The sequence below is a fragment of the Bufo bufo genome, chromosome 4, assembly GCF_905171765.1.
Source record: "Bufo bufo chromosome 4, aBufBuf1.1, whole genome shotgun sequence".
Taxonomy (NCBI): Eukaryota; Metazoa; Chordata; class Amphibia; order Anura; family Bufonidae; genus Bufo; species Bufo bufo.
In genome coordinates, this window is record NC_053392.1 from 192,292,999 (window position 1) to 192,312,157 (window position 19,159).

Sequence of the window (19,159 nt, forward strand, 5' to 3'; positions counted from 1 at the left end):
TCCAAGGACAGCTGGCAATATCCGGAGTGCTTGCTGCAGCAGAACACAGGTCCAGTGAACTGATAGCTACAAGTGAAGATACTAAAGCAAGAGCTACAACTGAAATGAGAACTATAATCCACGCCCTACAATAGGAGGAGGGGTGATATAAAGAGAGGGAAATCAAATGCATGAGGAACAGCTGGGAGGAAGGAAACCAAAAGTAAACAGAGCAGTGAGAACTCCTCCCAGCTCTAGTAGTGACATCATCACAGGGGTGGAGAAACAGAGCTGTGAGAACGTCCCAAAGCTCTGGTAGTGACAATAACGGGTTGTCCAAACCAGAATAGATTTCTAACAAGATACAGAGGATACAAATGACAAACTTCTTGGAATTCTCTTTGTATCCGATTTAGCAATTTAAAAAAAAAAAGAAATTTGGTTTGGACTGAATCATGTCATGAATTGAAGATGCTCCAATTGCCTTGAAAATTGATATATAACACCCTCTAGTTTCCATTGACATATTATCTCTTTGTTATAGAATTTTTGCCCCCTTCCCCATTTTAAGCTCTTGAATACAATGACAGCAATAGCAAATAATGTCAGTGTGACTATAGCTATGGGTAAACACATGGTTGATGGTGTTAACAGGTTAAGGACCCAGGACGAGAATGCTCATCCTAAATTGCTAGTACTTGCGGTCCTTCTGTTGCCCCATGTGTTGTGCCATGATCAGTGGCAGGGGTCCAGCTGTAAAACTTCATTCACATGTCAGTGTTTCACGGATGTGTGCTGTACGTGTTCTCCAGAGACAGCACACGTCCCCATTCATTTTAATGTGTGTATTCACACATCAGTGTTTTAGCATGGTCCGTGGGTCAGTGTTTTTAGCAAAGATGCATGCTCTATTTTGTCCATGTTCACAGATCCATCACGTCCATTATAGTTTATGGGTCAGTGAGAACCATGGATGCAACACGGATGCCACCCGTGTTGCATCCGTGTTTCACGGATCATTAGGAAGAGATGCTTTTAAAATTATTTTTCAGCTGTTTAGTGTCAGTGAAACACGGACCCAACACGGATCCTTTACAGACAGCTTCACGGATACATCACTGACCACCTGCTCATGGATTTGAGCACGGACGTGTGAATGAGGATTTACTGACAGCTGGACCCCTGCTGCATCCACCAGCATTGGTGATAACGCTGATGCCAGTGGATTAAGTCCTCATATGCCGCGCTATATGGGAGGTTTGTGCTCTGATCCATGGGGCAACCAAAGGCCTTGGGGCTCAGCAGCTACATCTACGGAGGCCTATAAGGTCTATTAGTGTTTTTAACAATAAAAAAAATGAAAGTTTCAAGTAAACAAACTAACAAAAAAAAAACAACCTTTTCCCATAAAAAGAGAATAGAAAAAAATAAATAAATGCATATTAGGTATTGCTGCATTCGTAGCAACCTGCTATATAAAAAAAATATCACATGATCCACCCCGTCTGGTCAACACCATAAAAAAAACAAAAATAAAAACTGTGCCAAAAAAGCCATTTTTTGTCACCTTACATCACAAAAAGTGTAATACCAAGCAATCAAAAAGTCATATGTACCCAAAAATAATACCAATTAAACCATCATCTCATCCCTCAAAAAACGAGACCCTATATAAGACAATCGCCCAAAAATTTTAAAAAGATATGGCTTTCAGAAAATTGAGATACTACAACATATTTTTTTGTTTCAAAAATGCTTTTGTTGTTTAAAACCAAAATATATATAAAAAAAGACATATTAGGTATCGCCGTGTTCATAACAACCTGCTCTATAAAAATATCCCATGATCTAACCCTTCTGGTGAACACGTAAAAAAAATAAAAAAATTTAAAACTGTGCCAAAAAATCCATTTTTTAAAACCTTACATCACAAAAAGTGTAATACCAAGTGATCAAAATTTCATATGTCCCCCAAAATGGTACTAACTAAACCGTCATCTCATCCCGCAGAAAATAAGACCCTAATTAAGACAATCGCCCAAAATAAAAAAGATATGGCTTTAAGAAAATGTAGACATAAAAACATGATTGTTTTTCTTTCAAAAATGCTTTTATTGTGTAAAAAATAAATACCGTATTTTTCGCCCTATAAGACGCACCGGCCTATAAGACGCACCTAGGTTTTTGAGGAGGAAAATAAGAAAAAAAATATTTTGAACCAAAAGGTGTGCTTTTGGTGGGTTTTGAACTAATTGTGGTCTGTGGATGGCCCTGTTATGGGGGATCTGTGGATGGTGCACTGTTATGGGGGATCTGTGGGTGACACTTATGGGGGATCTGTGGGTGACACTTATGGGGGATCTGTGGGTGACACTTATGGGGGATCTGTGGGTGACACTTATGGGGGATCTGTGGGTGACACTTATGGGGGATCTGTGGGTGACACTTATGGGGGATCTCTGGGTGACACTTATGGGGGATCTCTGGGTGACACTCATGGGGGATCTCTGGATGGCACTGTTATGAGGATCTGTGTATGACAGTTATGGGGGGGATCTGTGGATGACACATATATAGCATCTTATGCTATGTGTCATCCACAGATCCCCTCCATAAGTGTCCCTGTAGTGAATGACCCTCAATACACGCTGGGGGCCGGCATCTGCTTTTATAATGACAGCGGGGCCCGTGCAGTGATTGTATTCTACTACACGGGCCCCGCTCACTGTATGATCCTATGTCTAATAGTTACCGTAATTGTAATTGTATGTAATCAGGAGCGCTGTGTATTGCTGGTACTTACAACTAGAAGCGGTAGGTAGCAGAGAGGAGGGAGGAGGGAGAAGGCAGGCCGGGAGGACGGGCGCTTGCAGCGTGAGTCATACGTCATGCATCCACGCCGCCTGCTTCATTCATTCATAAAGTGGGCGGCGCAGACGCATGACGTATGACTCACGCTGCCAGCTTCCGTCCTCCCGGCCTGACTCCTCCCTCCTCCCTCCTCTCTGCTACCTACCGCTTCTAGTTGTAAGTACCGGCAATACACAGCGCTCCTGATTACATACAATTACAATTACGGTAACTATTAGACATAGGATCATACAGTGAGCGGGGCCCGTGTAGTAGAACACAGTCACTGCACGGGCCCCGCTGTCATTTTAAAAGCAGATGCCGGCCCCCAGTCCCGCCTCCCTCACAGCTGATACACCCGCCGCACGGCATCGCGGCGGGTGTATCATTGAAAACCCGACAAAATCGGCAGCATTCGCCGTATAAGACGCACTGCTATTTTCCCCCCACTTTTGGGGGGAAAAAAGTGCGTCTTATACGGCGAAAAATACGGTAAGTAAATAAATTAGATATCACCGCATCCGTAACAAACTGCTCTATAAAAATATCACAAGATTTACTCTGTCAGGTGAAAACCGTAAAAAATAAAAATAAAAACCGTGCCAAATTTTTTTTGTTACATTACAACATAAAAAGGGTAATACCAAATGATCAAAAAGTAGTATGTACCCCAAAATAGTGTTAATCAAACCATCACCTCATGCCGCAATAACTGAGCCCCTGAAAAAGATAATCGCCCAAAAAATAAAAATAATATGGCTTTCAGAAAAAGGAGACACAAAAACATGATTTTTTTTCAAAAATGTTTTATTATGTAAAACTGAAACAAAATAAAAATAAAATTAGACCTATTTGATATTGTCGCCTCCATAACAGCATTCTCTATAAAAATAGCACATGATTAAACCTGTCAGGTGAACACCGTAAAAAAACTTAAATAAAAACTGTGCCAGAACAGCCATTTTTTCGTTACCTTCCTTCACAAAAAGCGTAATATAGAGTGATTAAAAGTCATATGTACAGTCGTGGCCAAAAGTTTTGAGAATGACACAAATATTAGTTTTCACAAAGTTTGCTGCTAAACTGCTTTTAGATCTTTGTTTCAGTTGTTTCTGTGATGTAGTGAAATATAATTACACGCACTTCATACGTTTCAAAGGCTTTTATCGACAATTACATGACATTTATGCAAAGAGTCAGTATTTGCAGTGTTGGCCCTTCTTTTTCAAGACCTCTGCAATTCGACTGGGCATGCTCTCAATCAACTTCTGGGCCAATTCCTGACTGATAGCAACCCATTCTTTCATAATCACTTCTTGGAGTTTGTCAGAATTAGTGGGTTTTTGTTTGTCCACCCGCCTCTTGAGGATTGACCACAAGTTCTCAATGGGATTAAGATCTGGGGAGTTTCCAGGCCATGGACCCAAAATGTCAATGTTTTGGTCCATGAGCCACTTAGTTATCACTTTTGCCTTATGGCACGGTGCTCCATTGTGCTGGAAAATGCATTGTTCTTCACCAAACTGTTGTTGGATTGTTGGAAGAAGTTGCTGTTGGAGGGTGTTTTGGTACCATTCTTTATTCATGGCTGTGTGAGTGAGCCCACTCCCTTGGATGAGAAGCAACCCAACACATGAATAGTCTCAGGATGCTTTACTGTTGGCATGACACAGGACTGATGGTAGCGCTCACCTTTTCTTCTCCGGACAAGCCTTTTTCCAGATGCCCCAAACAATCGAAAAGAGGCTTCATCGGAGAATATGACGTTGCCCCAGTCCTCAGCAGTCCATTCACCATACTTTCTGATGTTTTTTTTGGAGAGAAGTGGCTTCTTTGCTGCCCTTCTTGACACCAGGCCATCTTCCAAAAGTCTTCGCCTCACTGTGCGTGCAGATGCGCTCACACCTGCCTGCTGCCATTCCTGAGCAAGCTCTGCACTGGTGGCACTCCGATCCCGCAGCTAAATCCTCTTTAGGAGACGATCCTGGCGCTTGCTGGACTTTCTTGGACGCCCTGAAGCCTTCTTAACAAGAATTGAACCTCTTTCTTTGAAGTTCTTGATGATCCTATAAATTGTCGATTGAGGTGCAATCTTAGTAGCCACAATATCCTTGCCTGTGAAGCCATTTTTATGCAACGCAATGATGGCTGCACGTGTTTCTTTGCAGGTCACCATGGTTAACAATGGAAGAACAATGATTTCAAGCATTACCCTCCTTTTAACATGTCAAGTCTGCCATTTTAACCCAATCAGCCTGACATAATGATCTCCAGCCTTGTGCTCGTCAACATTCTCACCTGAGTTAACAAGACGATTACTGAAATGATCTCAGCAGGTCCTTTAATGACAGCAATGAAATGCAGTGGAAAGTTTTTTTTGGGATTAAGTTAATTTTCATGGCAAAGAAGGACTATGCAATTCATCTGATCACTCTTCATAACATTCTGGAGTATATTCAAATTGCTATTATAAAAACTTAAGCAGCAACTTTTCCAATTTCCAATATTTATGTAATTCTCAAAACTTTTGGCCACGACTGTACTACAAAATAGGACCAATAAAAGTGCCACCTTATCCTATAAATTACAAAATGGGGTCACTTTTTTGGAGTTCCTACTCCAGTGGTGCATCAGGGGGTCTTTAAATCTCATATGGCAACTTAAAATCCCAATGAAATCTTCCCTTTGAAAATCCATATGGTGCCCCTTTCCTTCTGCACCCTGCCATGTGCCCATACAGCAGTTCATGACCACATTTGGGGTGTTTATGTAAACTGCAGAATTGGGGTAATAAATATTGAGTTTTATTTGACTGTTAACCCTTGAAAAAATGAATTAAAATGGAGAATCTGCCCAAAAAAAGTGAAATTTAAAAATTTCAACTCCTTATTCCTTTAATTCTTGTGGAACACCTAATGGGTTAACAACGTTTGTAAAATCAGTTTTAAATAACTTGAAGGGTGTAGTTTCCACAATGGGGTCCTTTATTGGTGGTTTACGCTATGTAACCCCCACAAAGTTACTTCATAACTGAAGTGCTCCTTAAATAAGTGGGTTTCTGAATTTTTCTTAAAAATTGGCTTCTAAAATTCGACGCCTTATAAATATCCAAAAAAATAAATAATTACATTTACAAAATAATACAAACATGAAAGTGGACAGATGGGAAATGTAAAGCAATAAGTTTTTTATGATATATCACTATCTGCCTTGAAAGCAGAGAAATTAAAATTTTGAACATTGCTAATTTTTCCAAATTTTCTGTAAATTTTAGACTTTTTAATAAATAAAGGTGAATTATATCAACTAACATTTTTCACTTCATGAAGTACAATGTATCCCGAGAAAATAATCTCAGAATGGTTTTGATAATAAGAGGATTTCTTTTTTTCTTTCTAAAATCTTTTTATTGGTTTTCAGAAAAGAGCAAATAAATGAAAATCACAAGCATTAGCATACATGTGTAAAAGTTACAGAGAAAGGTTCAGATAACACCACTCAGAATCTATTACATAAAGTCATAGACAAGACCATAGCAATTGATCGAAGACAGGACACAGGCTGTCGCTGAATGGTAGGATCATATATGCCTTAAGGAGTGTAAGTACAAAAGTAATTTGTCGCTACACCTCTTTTTGTGTCACCTATTAATTGAGAATGAACAAGAAACTGAGAAAGGAAACTTAAATAATAAAAAGGGAAAGACACGGGAAAGATGGGGAAGGGAAAGTAGTTGATGGGTGAGCTGTAAGTGTGGCACAAAGATCTTTAGACCGCCGGGGGAAGGGGACTTAAAGTCTGATAAATATCTGTTAGCACAATATCCTATCAGTATAATCTGACTAGGAGACAATTAGTCTACTTTCCAGTGAACGGTGATCCAAACAAAAGTATAGTTGAATAATGAGAAATAAAATATAGAAAAAAAATTGTCTTGAAACAGAGAATACTATTTGCTAGCCCTCTATTCCACCCATGGCGCCCATATAGTAGTATATTTGTGATGAAATCTTTGCTCCCAGTGAGAAAGTTCTTCTAGCTTGGAAAGGGCTTCAATCTTTTCAAGCCAGAGTGGGATGGAATGGGCAATTCTAGACTTCCAATTTGAGGCAATTAATAGTCTCGCCGCTGCCAACAGAACTCTCATTATGGACTTTTTTGAGTCTGTGAGCTTTTCTGGTAATAAAGTTAGTAGAGCAATTTTGGGACAACTAAGCCGATGCTAATATCTACATATGGACAATAATATCTACTGAATGAATTACTGTTCAAAAACACAGTTTCAACAAATCTGTTCGGCCATTTTTTAAATATTTTTATTTTTTATAATTATTTATGCCTGAGCTCTGCATGACATATACCTGGGTCAATAATCAATGTACAATATTTTGATTTATCTTTTAATAATATTTTATTGAATGTTTATACAAATGATGAATTAATAAAATACAGATGATTTGTTGAGAGCCAGTCTCATTAATAAATTAAAGTCCTTAAGGTGTTAACAAACAACATGTTTAAAAACACACTGCATTGCATGTGTTATGCTTTTTCAAATTTCAAAACTTGGCAGATAATGTTTATGGTGTTATGGGGGAAAAAATTGTGGCTTTTTGGACCAAGTGTCCAATAATTATGCATTAACAGGGACAGAACGCAAGCCAGGAAAAATTCTTCCTTTTAATTGGGAGCAGCCACAGTACAGTTTGGATGTGGAAAGGCTAGGTTAATATTGGCATGTGGCCGCAATAGTACCAGCAGCTAGTGCTAAGAGAAGAGAAGCATCCGAAATGGAATTTGGTCTGCAGGTTAGAAAAACTTTGATTCTAAACAAATCTGAATTTCCTCTTGCTTCATGGTAACAAATCAGTTTTCCTAAAATGGTAGTTTTCCTAATGCTGTGCAACCAGCCAATCCGGCGGTAGCCATCCCTCTGTGATATCACAGCTAAGCAGATCATGTGCGGTTGCCACCATTTTCCTGTGAGTTAAGCATAGAGAGGTGGCCAGAAGAAACGGGTCATCCCAGTATCAAGGATGAATGGATGTGCTTATATATAAAAAAAATAATTAAACACCCGAAAACTTGTAGTATCAGGCCGCAATTTCACACCAATTCTACAATTAGGGATTAACAGGTATATTTATGTATAATAGAACTTGAGCACCCTAAAATATATAGAATCAGGTCCCAATTTCCCCTCAATTAAACAATTAGGGATTAACAGATATACTCATGTATAATAAAACGTGAGTACCCTAAAATCTATAGTATCAAGCCCCAATTTCACCCCAATTAGACAATTAAGGATAAACGGATTTAATGATATATAAAAGAACGTGAATCCCCCTGTAGTATCAGACAGCAGTTTCACCCCAAGGAGTACTGGAATTACTGATGTATCAAAGAATGCAAACAACCTAAAATCTGTAGTATTAGATCACTTTGTATACCCAATTAGTGCAGCAAGATGTAATTTAATAGCCCCTATTAGCCAGGCTGTACACTGTTGAATTGGACCCAGCTTTCTCCCTACAGTGTGATTAATGCCTCCCTATTATATCCCTATACTATGAATACCGGTAATTTGTCCCTGAACTGCTCAATAGTAATATTTGGTGAATAAAGTCTTTCCTAAACACTGTCCCTAGTGCCTGTGCAAGTTCACTGTAAAATGACGTAGACCGTAGACTTTTAATAGGGATGTGACATCACAGGTGCTGGCTATCTGCTGCTTGGCTATCTGCATGGCATTATGAGTGCTCCCTCGGGGGCTTCTTACCAGTGCTCCTTCAAGCACATACATTTATCAAAAATCACAGAAAAAGATACAAAACATCCTGCACAATATGATAACTTAATATGCAGATGTACATGGCAACATAAATTTTGATACATTTATGTGCTTGAAGAAATGGCACCTTTAAGTGTGAATGCGCTCCTATTATCTGGGCAGTAGCATTCTTGTGCACTTCTTGCCCCATCTATCCCACATGCGACTTTGATTAGGTGGTAAATATAGGTGTGCGTTCTCCTCCTCTTATTGGTTGCTGGATATCACAGAGGTAACTAGGAGCAGCACATTATATGGCAGGTTCTGCTCTCCTGAATGTAGATCCCTAACGGCATAGGTAGGTTTAGCGTAGGACTTGCCTGACTGAGACCTTGGTGGTAGGGAGGTAGGCACAGATGTGTTTTGATCAAAATATATTGGCTGAGAGTCTCAGATTTTATCATATCAGAATGAGGGCTTAGTTATGTTTGCATCTATTTTGCATTATTTTCAGTGATTTTTTTTCCCCCCTCTCTGTAATTTATACTGATGCCCCATAATAAGTCTGGCCATACTGGGGGTTATAGTGATTTCATTTTTAAAGATCTCACCTAGTAAAAGCGGATGATGCCCTATAATAATTTAAACATGCTGGGAGTTCTAGTTTTCTCTTCTTAGACTGGGTTCACATCACAGTTTAGCTTTTTTTCCGTCTAAAATAACGGATCTCAAGTGGAAATGGCTCCAACTGATGCAAAATGTGCATGACTGTTGCTTGAAATACAGAATCTGTCTTTTTCTTTCTTTTTCTTTTCTGATGGAACAGACGAACGGAAAACAAAACAGTGATGTGAACCCAGCCATATACTCTCTCAGTGTAATATCCACTTGTATTCAATATTAACAGCCTGGACATGCTGGGAGTTGTAGTTAGAGTTGAGCGAACACCTGGATGTTCGGGTTCGAGAAGTTCGGCCGAACTTCCCGGAAATGTTCGGGTTCAGGATCCGAACTCGATCCGAACTTCGTCCCGAACCCGAACCCCATTGAAGTCAATGGGGACCCAAACTTTTGGGCACTAAAAAGGCTGTAAAACAGCCCAGGAAAGAGCTAGAGGGCTGCAAAAGGCAGCAACATGTAGGTAAATCCCCTGCAAACAAATGTGGATAGGGAAATGAATTAAAATTAAAATTAAAAAAATAAAAATGAACCAATATCAATTGGACAGAGGTCCCATAGCAGAGAATCTGGCTTCACGTCAGCAGAGAATCAGTCTCTTCATGCCATAGCAAAGAATCTGGCTTCATGTCAGCAGAGAATCAGTCTCTTCATGCCATAGCAGAGAATCAGTCTTCATGTCATAGCAGAGAATCAGGCTTCACGTCACCCACCACTGGAACAGGCCACTGTCACACATTTAGTCCCCGGCACCCAGACAGAGGAGAGCGGTCCCGTAACAGAGAATCTGGCCTTATGTCAGCGCAGAATCTGTCTTCATGTCATAGCAGAGAATCAGGCTTCACGTCACCCACCACTGGAACAGGCCACTGTCACACATTTAGGCCCCGGCACCCAGACAGAGGAGAGCGGTCCCGTAACAGAGAATCTGGCCTTATGTCAGCGCAGAATCTGTCTTCATGTCATAGCAGAGAATCAGGCATTACGTCACCCACCACTGGAACAGGCCACTGTCACACATTTAGGCCCAGGCACCCAGGCAGAGGAGAGAGGTCCCGTAACAGAGAATCTGGCCTATGTCAGCGCAGAATCTGTCTTCATGTCATAGCAGAGAATCAGGCATCACGTCACCCACCACTGGAACAGGCCACTGTCACACATTTAGGCCCAGGCAGAGGAGAGAGGTCCCGTAACAGAGAATCTGGCCTTATGTCAGCGCAGAATCTGTCTTCATGTCATAGCAGAGAATCAGGCTTCACGTCACCCACCACTGGAACAGGCCACTGTCACACATTTAGGCCCCGGCACCCAGACAGAGGAGAGCGGTCTAGTAACAGAGAATCTGGCCTTATATCAGCGCAGAATCTGTCTTCATGTCATAGCAGAGAATCAGGCTTCACGTCACCCACCACTGGAACAGGCCACTGTCACACATTTAGGCCCAGGCACCCAGGCAGAGGAAAGAGGTCCCGTAACAGAGAATCTGGCCTTATGTCAGCGCAGAATCTGTCTTCATGTCAAAGTAGAGAATCAGGCTTCACGTCACCCACCACTGGAACAGGCCACTGTCACACATTTAGGCCCCGGCACCCAGACAGAGGAGAGCGGTCCCGTAACAGAGAATCTGGCCTTATGTCAGCGCAGAATCTGTATTCATGTCATAGCAGAGAATCAGGCTTCACGTCACCCACCACTGGAACAGGCCACTGTCACACATTTAGGCCCAGGCACCCAGGCAGAGGAGAGAGGTCCCGTAACAGAGAATCTGGCCTTATGTCAGCGCAGAATCTGTCTTCATGTCATAGCAGAGAATCAGGCTTCACGTCACCCACCACTGGAACAGGCCACTGTCACACATTTAGGCCCAGGCACCCAGGCAGAGGAGAGAGGTCCCGTAACAGAGAATCTGGCCTTATGTCAGCGCAGAATCTGTCTTCATGTCATAGCAGAGAATCAGGCTTCACGTCATCCACCACTGGAACAGGCCACTGTCACACATTTAGGCCCCGGCACCCAGACAGAGGAGAGCGGTCCCGTAACAGAGAATTTGGCCTTATGTCAGCGCAGAATCTGTATTCATGTCATAGCAGAGAATCAGGCTTCACGTCACCCACCACTGGAACAGGCCACTGTCACACATTTAGGCCCAGGCACCCAGGCAGAGGAGAGAGGTCCCGTAACCGAGAATCTGGCCTTATGTCAGCGCAGAATCTGTATTCATGTCATAGCAGAGAATCAGGCTTCACGTCACCCACCACTGGAACAGGCCACTGTCACACATTTAGGCCCAGGCACCCAGGCAGAGGAGAGAGGTCCCGGAACAGAGAATATGGCCTTATGTCAGCACAGAATCTGTCTTCATGTCATAGCAGAGAATCAGGCTTCACGTCACCCACCACTGGAACAGGCCACTGTCACACATTTAGGCCCAGGCACCCAGGCAGAGGAGAGAGGTCCCGTAACAGAGAATCTGGCCTTATGTCAGCGCAGAATCTGTATTCATGTCATAGCAGAGAATCAGGCTTCACGTCACCCACCACTGGAACAGGCCACTGTCACACATTTAGGCCCAGGCACCCAGGCAGAGGAGAGAGGTCCCGTAACAGAGAATCTGGCCTTATGTCAGCGCAGAATCTGTATTCATGTCATAGCAGAGAATCAGGCTTCACGTCACCCACCACTGGAACAGGCCACTGTCACACATTTAGGCCCAGGCACCCTGGCAGAGGAGAGAGGTCCCGTAACAGAGAATCTGGCCTTATGTCAGCGCAGAATCTGTCTTCATGTCATAGCAGAGAATCAGGCTTCACGTCACCCACCACTGGAACAGGCCACTGTCACACATTTAGGCCCAGGCACCCAGGCAGAGGAGAGAGGTCCCGGAACAGAGAATATGGCCTTATGTCAGCACAGAATCTGTCTTCATGTCATAGCAGAGAATCAGGCTTCACGTCACCCACCACTGGAACAGGCCACTGTCACACATTTAGGCCCAGGCACCCAGGCAGAGGAGAGAGGTCCCGTAACAGAGAATCTGGCCTTATGTCAGCGCAGAATCTGTCTTCATGTCATAGCAGAGAATCAGGCTTCACGTCACCCACCACTGGAACAGGCCACTGTCACACATTTAGGCCCAGGCACCCAGGCAGAGGAGAGAGGTCCCGTAACAGAGAATCTGGCCTTATGTCAGCGCAGAATCTGTATTCATGTCATAGCAGAGAATCAGGCTTCACGTCACCCACCACTGGAACAGGCCACTGTCACACATTTAGGCCCAGGCACCCTGGCAGAGGAGAGAGGTCCCGTAACAGAGAATCTGGCCTTATGTCAGCGCAGAATCTGTCTTCATGTCATAGCAGAGAATCAGGCTTCACGTCACCCACCACTGGAACAGGCCACTGTCACACATTTAGGCCCAGGCACCCAGGCAGAGGAGAGAGGTCCCGTAACAGAGAATCTGGCCTAATGTCAGCGCAGAATCTGTATTCATGTCATAGCAGAGAATCAGGCTTCACGTCACCCACCACTGGAACAGGCCACTGTCACACTTTTAGGCCCAGGCACCCAGGCAGAGGAGAGAGGTCCCGTAACAGAGAATCTGGCCTTATGTCAGCGCAGAATCTGTATTCATGTCATAGCAGAGAATCAGGCTTCACGTCACCCACCACTGGAACAGGCCACTGTCACACATTTAGGCCCAGGCACCCTGGCAGAGGAGAGAGGTCCCGTAACAGAGAATCTGGCCTTATGTCAGCGCAGAATCTGTCTTCATGTCATAGCAGAGAATCAGGCTTCATGTCACCCACCACTGGAACAGGCCACTGTCACACATTTAGGCCCAGGCACCCAGGCAGAGGAGAGAGGTCCCGTAACAGAGAATCTGGCCTTATGTCAGCGCAGAATCTGTCTTCATGTCATAGCAGAGAATCAGGCTTCACGTCACCCACCACTGGAACAGGCCACTGTCACACATTTAGGCCCAGGCACCCAGGCAGAGGAGAGAGGTCCCGTAACAGAGAATCTGGCCTTATGTCAGCGCAGAATCTGTCTTCATGTCATAGCAGAGAATCAGGCTTCACGTCACCCACCACTGGAACAGGCCACTGTCACACATTTAGGCCCAGGCACCAAGTCAGTGGTGTAGTACAGTCGATATGAACCACATGAAGTTTCACCAAATATCCAGTCTGCAGGTTTGCAATAGGGTCATACCAATATACAGGAGCTGCAGCAATGATCACTTGTTAAATATAGTTCCATATATTCATAAGCTGTTAGCAGAGAGTCAGGACATGCTAAATAAACCTCTTCAAATGTGCTATTAGATAACTGAGGAAAGTTTTAACAGACAGAGTCTTTACAGTGGACTCTTCCAGAAAGCCCCCTGTGTATTCTGATACTTGGTTTGGTCTCCTCAGTGCAGACATTTACTGTGAAGGAGGTAGGATCTCTGTCTAAGTTCTCTAAAGAAAAAGTTCATTTATCTATTGTAAAAAGTTATAATATATACCCATAATAGTTCTGTAGAATGTAAAGAGGTGACTGTATGTTTTTTAGCAGCCTTTAAACCCTGCAGCACATGCTAGGCTGAGTAGATGATGTACAGTTAAAGAGACATGTGTTCTTCCTAAAATGGCTGCAAGACATGCTGTATTCCAGGTCACCCTGCTGCAATATCTTTGTAAATGATTTTCTCTTGTTCATTTTTCTGTATGCTTTGTTATATCCTGCAACATGTATGTGGGAATGTAATATAATGACTGCCTGTTATGATATAGGTGGGCTGGTGACCTGGCTGTATACCACATAGTGGCAGTGTTTCCCTGTTGTATTACAGGCTCCAGCCAAGTGCACTACACCTCAATAAAGCTTTAAACCACAGAAGACCTGAGTGTCGTCCCTTAGAGTCCACTTAGAGTTTATGCCTGGAGGAGCTGGTGACCGAGTGAGTGTGAAAGCTGGAGGTGCAAGGAAAAGAGGGTTACATTTGGTGCCGTGACTCGGATGTCATCATTCTGCTCAAAGTGACCAGTGAAGATACCTAAAGTCACCAGTGTGCGAGTTCTGAGGTGATTGTGCCACGGCGGAGCTGCTAGGCGGCAGATTGACCTTATTAGCGGTTTATATCCTCTCAGGAATAGAAGATGAGTGGACGAGCCAGGGCCCGCGGAAGAGCACGTGCCAGGGGGCAGCCCAGCCAAGGACAGCCTGGACAGGAGCAAGAGGCTCAAGAACCTAGACGCATTGAAAGACCTCAGCAGCCACCAGCCGAGCCTTTGCTTGTGGGAAGAGGGCGCCAGAGAGGCCCGCCAGTAGTGGAGAGACCTCCAACTGATGTTCTGCAGCTTTCAGCTGGATTTCAGGACATATCCCTCGGAGAACGGGGTGGCCGCAGGCGTGACTTCCATGACCTTGGAGTGAACACCCGGCAGACCATTGAATAGAAATGTGAGACCTGTTTTTTTTTTGCACTGTGTGACAGGTTAATGTTTAATCACAGAATCAGACTTCTATCTGCACGGTAGCGTATGTCTTAGGTTTTTCTGAATGACATTATCAGTACCTTCAATGTAAGATATCCTTTTTGGGATAGATTTCAAGTAGGCCTCAAATATCAGAAACTAGTTATTTTGAGAATGGCAAATTTGGGAATGCTTTTTCAACCCAGAACAAAAAGTCTGCTTTGACAGTCACTACAAATAACTTGACCAGCTAAAACTGTGCAGATTTGGTTGAATAGAGATGTGAGACCTGTTTTTTTTTGCGCTGTGTGACAGTTATAGGTTTAATCACAGAATGACATTTCTATCAGCACGCTAGCGTGTGTCTTAGGTTTTTCTGAATGACACTATCAATAACTTCAATGTAAGATTTTCTTTTTGGGATAGATTTCAAGTAGGCCTGAAATACCACAAACTAGTTATTTTCAGAATGGCAAATTTGGGAATGCTTTTTCAACCCAGAACAAAAAGTCTGCTTTGACGGTCACTACAAATAACTTGACCAGCTAAAACTGTGCAGATTTGGTTGAATAGAGATGTGAGACCTGTTTTTTTTTGCGCTGTGTGACAGTTATAGGTTTAATCACAGAATGACACTTCTATCAGCACGGTAGCGTGTGTCTTAGGTTTTTCTGAATGACACTATCAATAACTTCAATGTAAGATTTTCTTTTTGGGATAGATTTCAAGTAGGCCTCAAATACCACAAACTAGTTATTTTCAGAATGGCAAATTTTGGAATGCTTTTTCAACCCAGAACAAAAAGTCTGCTTTGACGGTCACTACAAATAACTTGACCAGCTAAAACTGTGCAGATTTGGTTGAATAGAGATGTGAGACCTGTTTTTTTTGCGCTGTGTGACAGTTATAGGTTTAATCACAGAATGACACTTCTATCAGCACGCTAGCGTGTGTCTTAGGTTTTTCTGAATGACACTATCAATAACTTCAATGTAAGATTTTCTTTTTGGGATAGATTTCAAGTAGGCCTGAAATACCACAAACTAGTTATTTTCAGAATGGCAAATTTGGGAATGCTTTTTCAACCCAGAACAAAAAGTCTGCTTTTACGGTCACTACAAATAACTTGACCAGCTAAAACTGTGCAGATTTGGTTGAATAGAAATGTCAGGTCCATTTTTTAGGCGCTGGGTGACAGGCTCAACTTGCCCCTGATGTAATATATGGCCAAAAAATAACCACACTGTTGATGGTTAAATGCACTTGGGTGACACAGGCTCAGCCTGCAGCTGATGTAGTATATGGCCAAAAAATAATCAGACTGTTGATGGTTAAATGCACTTGGGTGAAACAGGCTCAGCCTGCAGCTGATGTAGTATATGGCCAAAAAATAACCAGACTGTTGATGGTTAAATGCACTTCGATGACACAGGCTCAGCCTGCATCTGATGTAGGATATAGCACAAAATAGCCACACTATCGATGGTTAAATACACTTGGTGATAGCTCGTGCTGGCGCACCACAAGTCACAAAATGGCCGCCGATCACCCCAGAAAAAAAGTGATCTAAAAACGCTCTGGGCAGCCTCAAAAAAGTGAGCAAGTCAATAATAGCACTTCAATGATCCACAGCTGCAGATCGATCACAGAATGAAGTCTTTTGGAGGAGTTAATCTGCCTAATCTCGCCCTAACGTCGCAGCTGCAACCTCTCCCTATGCTTGAATCAGCAGAGTGACGTGCAGCGCTACGTGACCCAAGCTTATATAGAGGCTGGGTCACATGCTGCACTGGCCAATCACAGCCATGCCAATAGTAGGCAAGGCTGTGATGGCCTCTTGGGGCAAGTAGTATGACGCTTGTTGATTGGCTGCTTTGCAGCCTTTCAAAAAGCGCCAAGAAAGAGCCGAACACCGAACCCGAACCCGGACTTTTACGAAAATGTTCGGGTTCGGGTCCGTGTCACGGACACCCCAAAATTCGGTACGAACCCGAACTATACAGTTCGGGTTCGCTCATCCCTAGTTGTAGTTCCCTCCACTTTTACCTCTTCCTTTGTTACCCCCTAATTTCCAATAATAACAATCTGGTGATGATGAAACTTGTAGTTCCCTTGTCACTATTATAATGCTCTGCAGCTTCTGAGGTGTATATTAGGATTTGTTCACAAAGCAAAACAACAAAAACCGTCGTATATCCGGATCTGGCATTTCATGGATGACAAAACCTGACAGATCCCGCTGACTATGTTGAGATCTGACAGGTTTCCATCTGCCAGGCTATAAAATTGTGTCCAGTATTTATGACTTGATCTTCGAATGAGGCCCATACACAGATGTAATCAAAGCTTTATATGTTCTCTAGCATCAGATTCTGCAGCAGCTAAGGTGTGTATTAGGAGGTTCTGCAGCAGCTGAGGTGTGTATTAGGAGGTTATGCCGCAGCTGAGGTGTGTATTAGGAGATTCTGCATCAGCTCAAGTGTGTTTTATGAGGTTCTGCAGCAGCTTAGGAGTGAATTAGGAGGTTCTGCAGTAGCTGAGGTGCATATTATCAGGTTCTGCAGAAGTACCAGTTGTGACTGAATTAAATCCTTTAGTTTTCTGTGTCTGCACTTTGTAAAATGTCCCTGTCCTGTTCCTCTGCCAGCCACGTGTCACACTGTGACCTGACTGATAAGTCCAGATCACCTGATCCAGCAATGTCTCCAGTCCAGACTCCAGTCCAGCTCCATGAAGATCTGCTCCAGGCCCTGACTGCGCTCGGCATTGGGGAGGAGGTGAAGCAGGAGCGGGCACAGTCCATGGGGAAAGGATGACGCACTATATAAAAAGAAGCGGGCATTCATCGGGTAAGGCTAGGTAACCACTTCCCATCAGATTTCAGTATTCTGTTCCAGCATAGGCAGAATACCAGAATCGCCAGATGCAGCATATGCCAAACACAGCTGGCACCTGCAGGATCCCATTCACAATTATGGGGTCATTCAAGATCCCACATGCAGCGGTATTTTACCCTTTGTTTTTGCTGGAATCTGCAACAGAAACTTCTGCTGGAACCTCTGCAGCATATGTGCAAGTATCGTAAGGGGTGCTATGGGTCACTCACAAGGGCGACCAATTCAGATTCTTGCCACGGGGCCCAGTGATTTCTATGTACGCCCCTGCTTGTTACTTCCACTTGTTAAAGTTGTGCAGCACCCATTTTAGAAAAAATCTGATTTGTTACCACAAAGCGCAAGGAAATTTGACTGTGAGACAAATTAAATTTTTCCTGAAATTAGGATTGAATTCCACTTCCTCATCTTTGATTCGCTCATCTATAATTACTACAACATTAGACAAGGTAGCACACAATAGTATCTGGGAGTGATAACGAATTTAGGCCCAAATCTGTTTCCCTATTTCACACGTTTTTGATACAAAAAAAAAATAGTATTTTTTTTTGGGGGGGGGGGGGGGCGGTTGATTATATTCAAATCCGCAGTATATATATGTAACTGCCACAACAAAACATAGGGTAGCGCACAATATTATCTGAGAGGCCCAAAAAAGTGTAAGAGCAAAATAAAACATAGGCAGGCACCACAGCTCTATTAAACCACATAAAGCGGCATCACTCCAATCACAATGCACAAACAGAGGTGACGCCAGCCATAACGACTGGAGTTCCCTTCTTTTTACCGGTCCAGATTGTGGCAGCCAGGCCGCATCCATGAGCAGTCTTTCACGTTGTCATCATTTCTTTCTGCTTCTGCTGTTTAGACTCCTCCGCTCCATCGTCAGCTACACGGAATGCGTGGCCTGGAAACAACTCTTCACGCCCAGTTATCCGATAATTCCCACCTGACCAAGTTGCTGGCTGTGCAGTTGCTGCCATATACTTAGTCGAGTCTGCTGCCTTTAGGGAGCTAATGGCATGCTTTCAGCCTTGCTAGATTCCTAGCTGGCATTATTTCACCCAAAAAGCCATCCCTACCTTGAACTCTCATGTGGCGGACAGTGTGGACCACTCTCTCCGATTCTCGCTGTGTGGCAAGGTTTATATCACAGTGGACACCTGGAACAGCTTTTATGGCCAGGGACAGCACATGTCTTTCACGGCCCACTGGATCAATGTTTTTACGGCAGTGGCTAGGCAGCACCCAAACAATGAAGCTAGGTACTTTGACCCCTCCATGATTGTGTCAGCCTGGCTCCCACATCAGACACTTATCCATCTCCTCCTCCTCGATTTGTTCCCGTCCCCAACAGCAGTCGGGCACAGGGTCGCTCACACTACCCCTCTTTCTTATTGCATGTGTCAGATCAAGCATTGCCACACCGCATTGGAGCAGATCGGCCTGGTAGAGAGTTGCCAGACTGTTGCTCAAGTACATCAAGCAGCAATTATTCTGCAGACTGTCAACCCACCAACTTC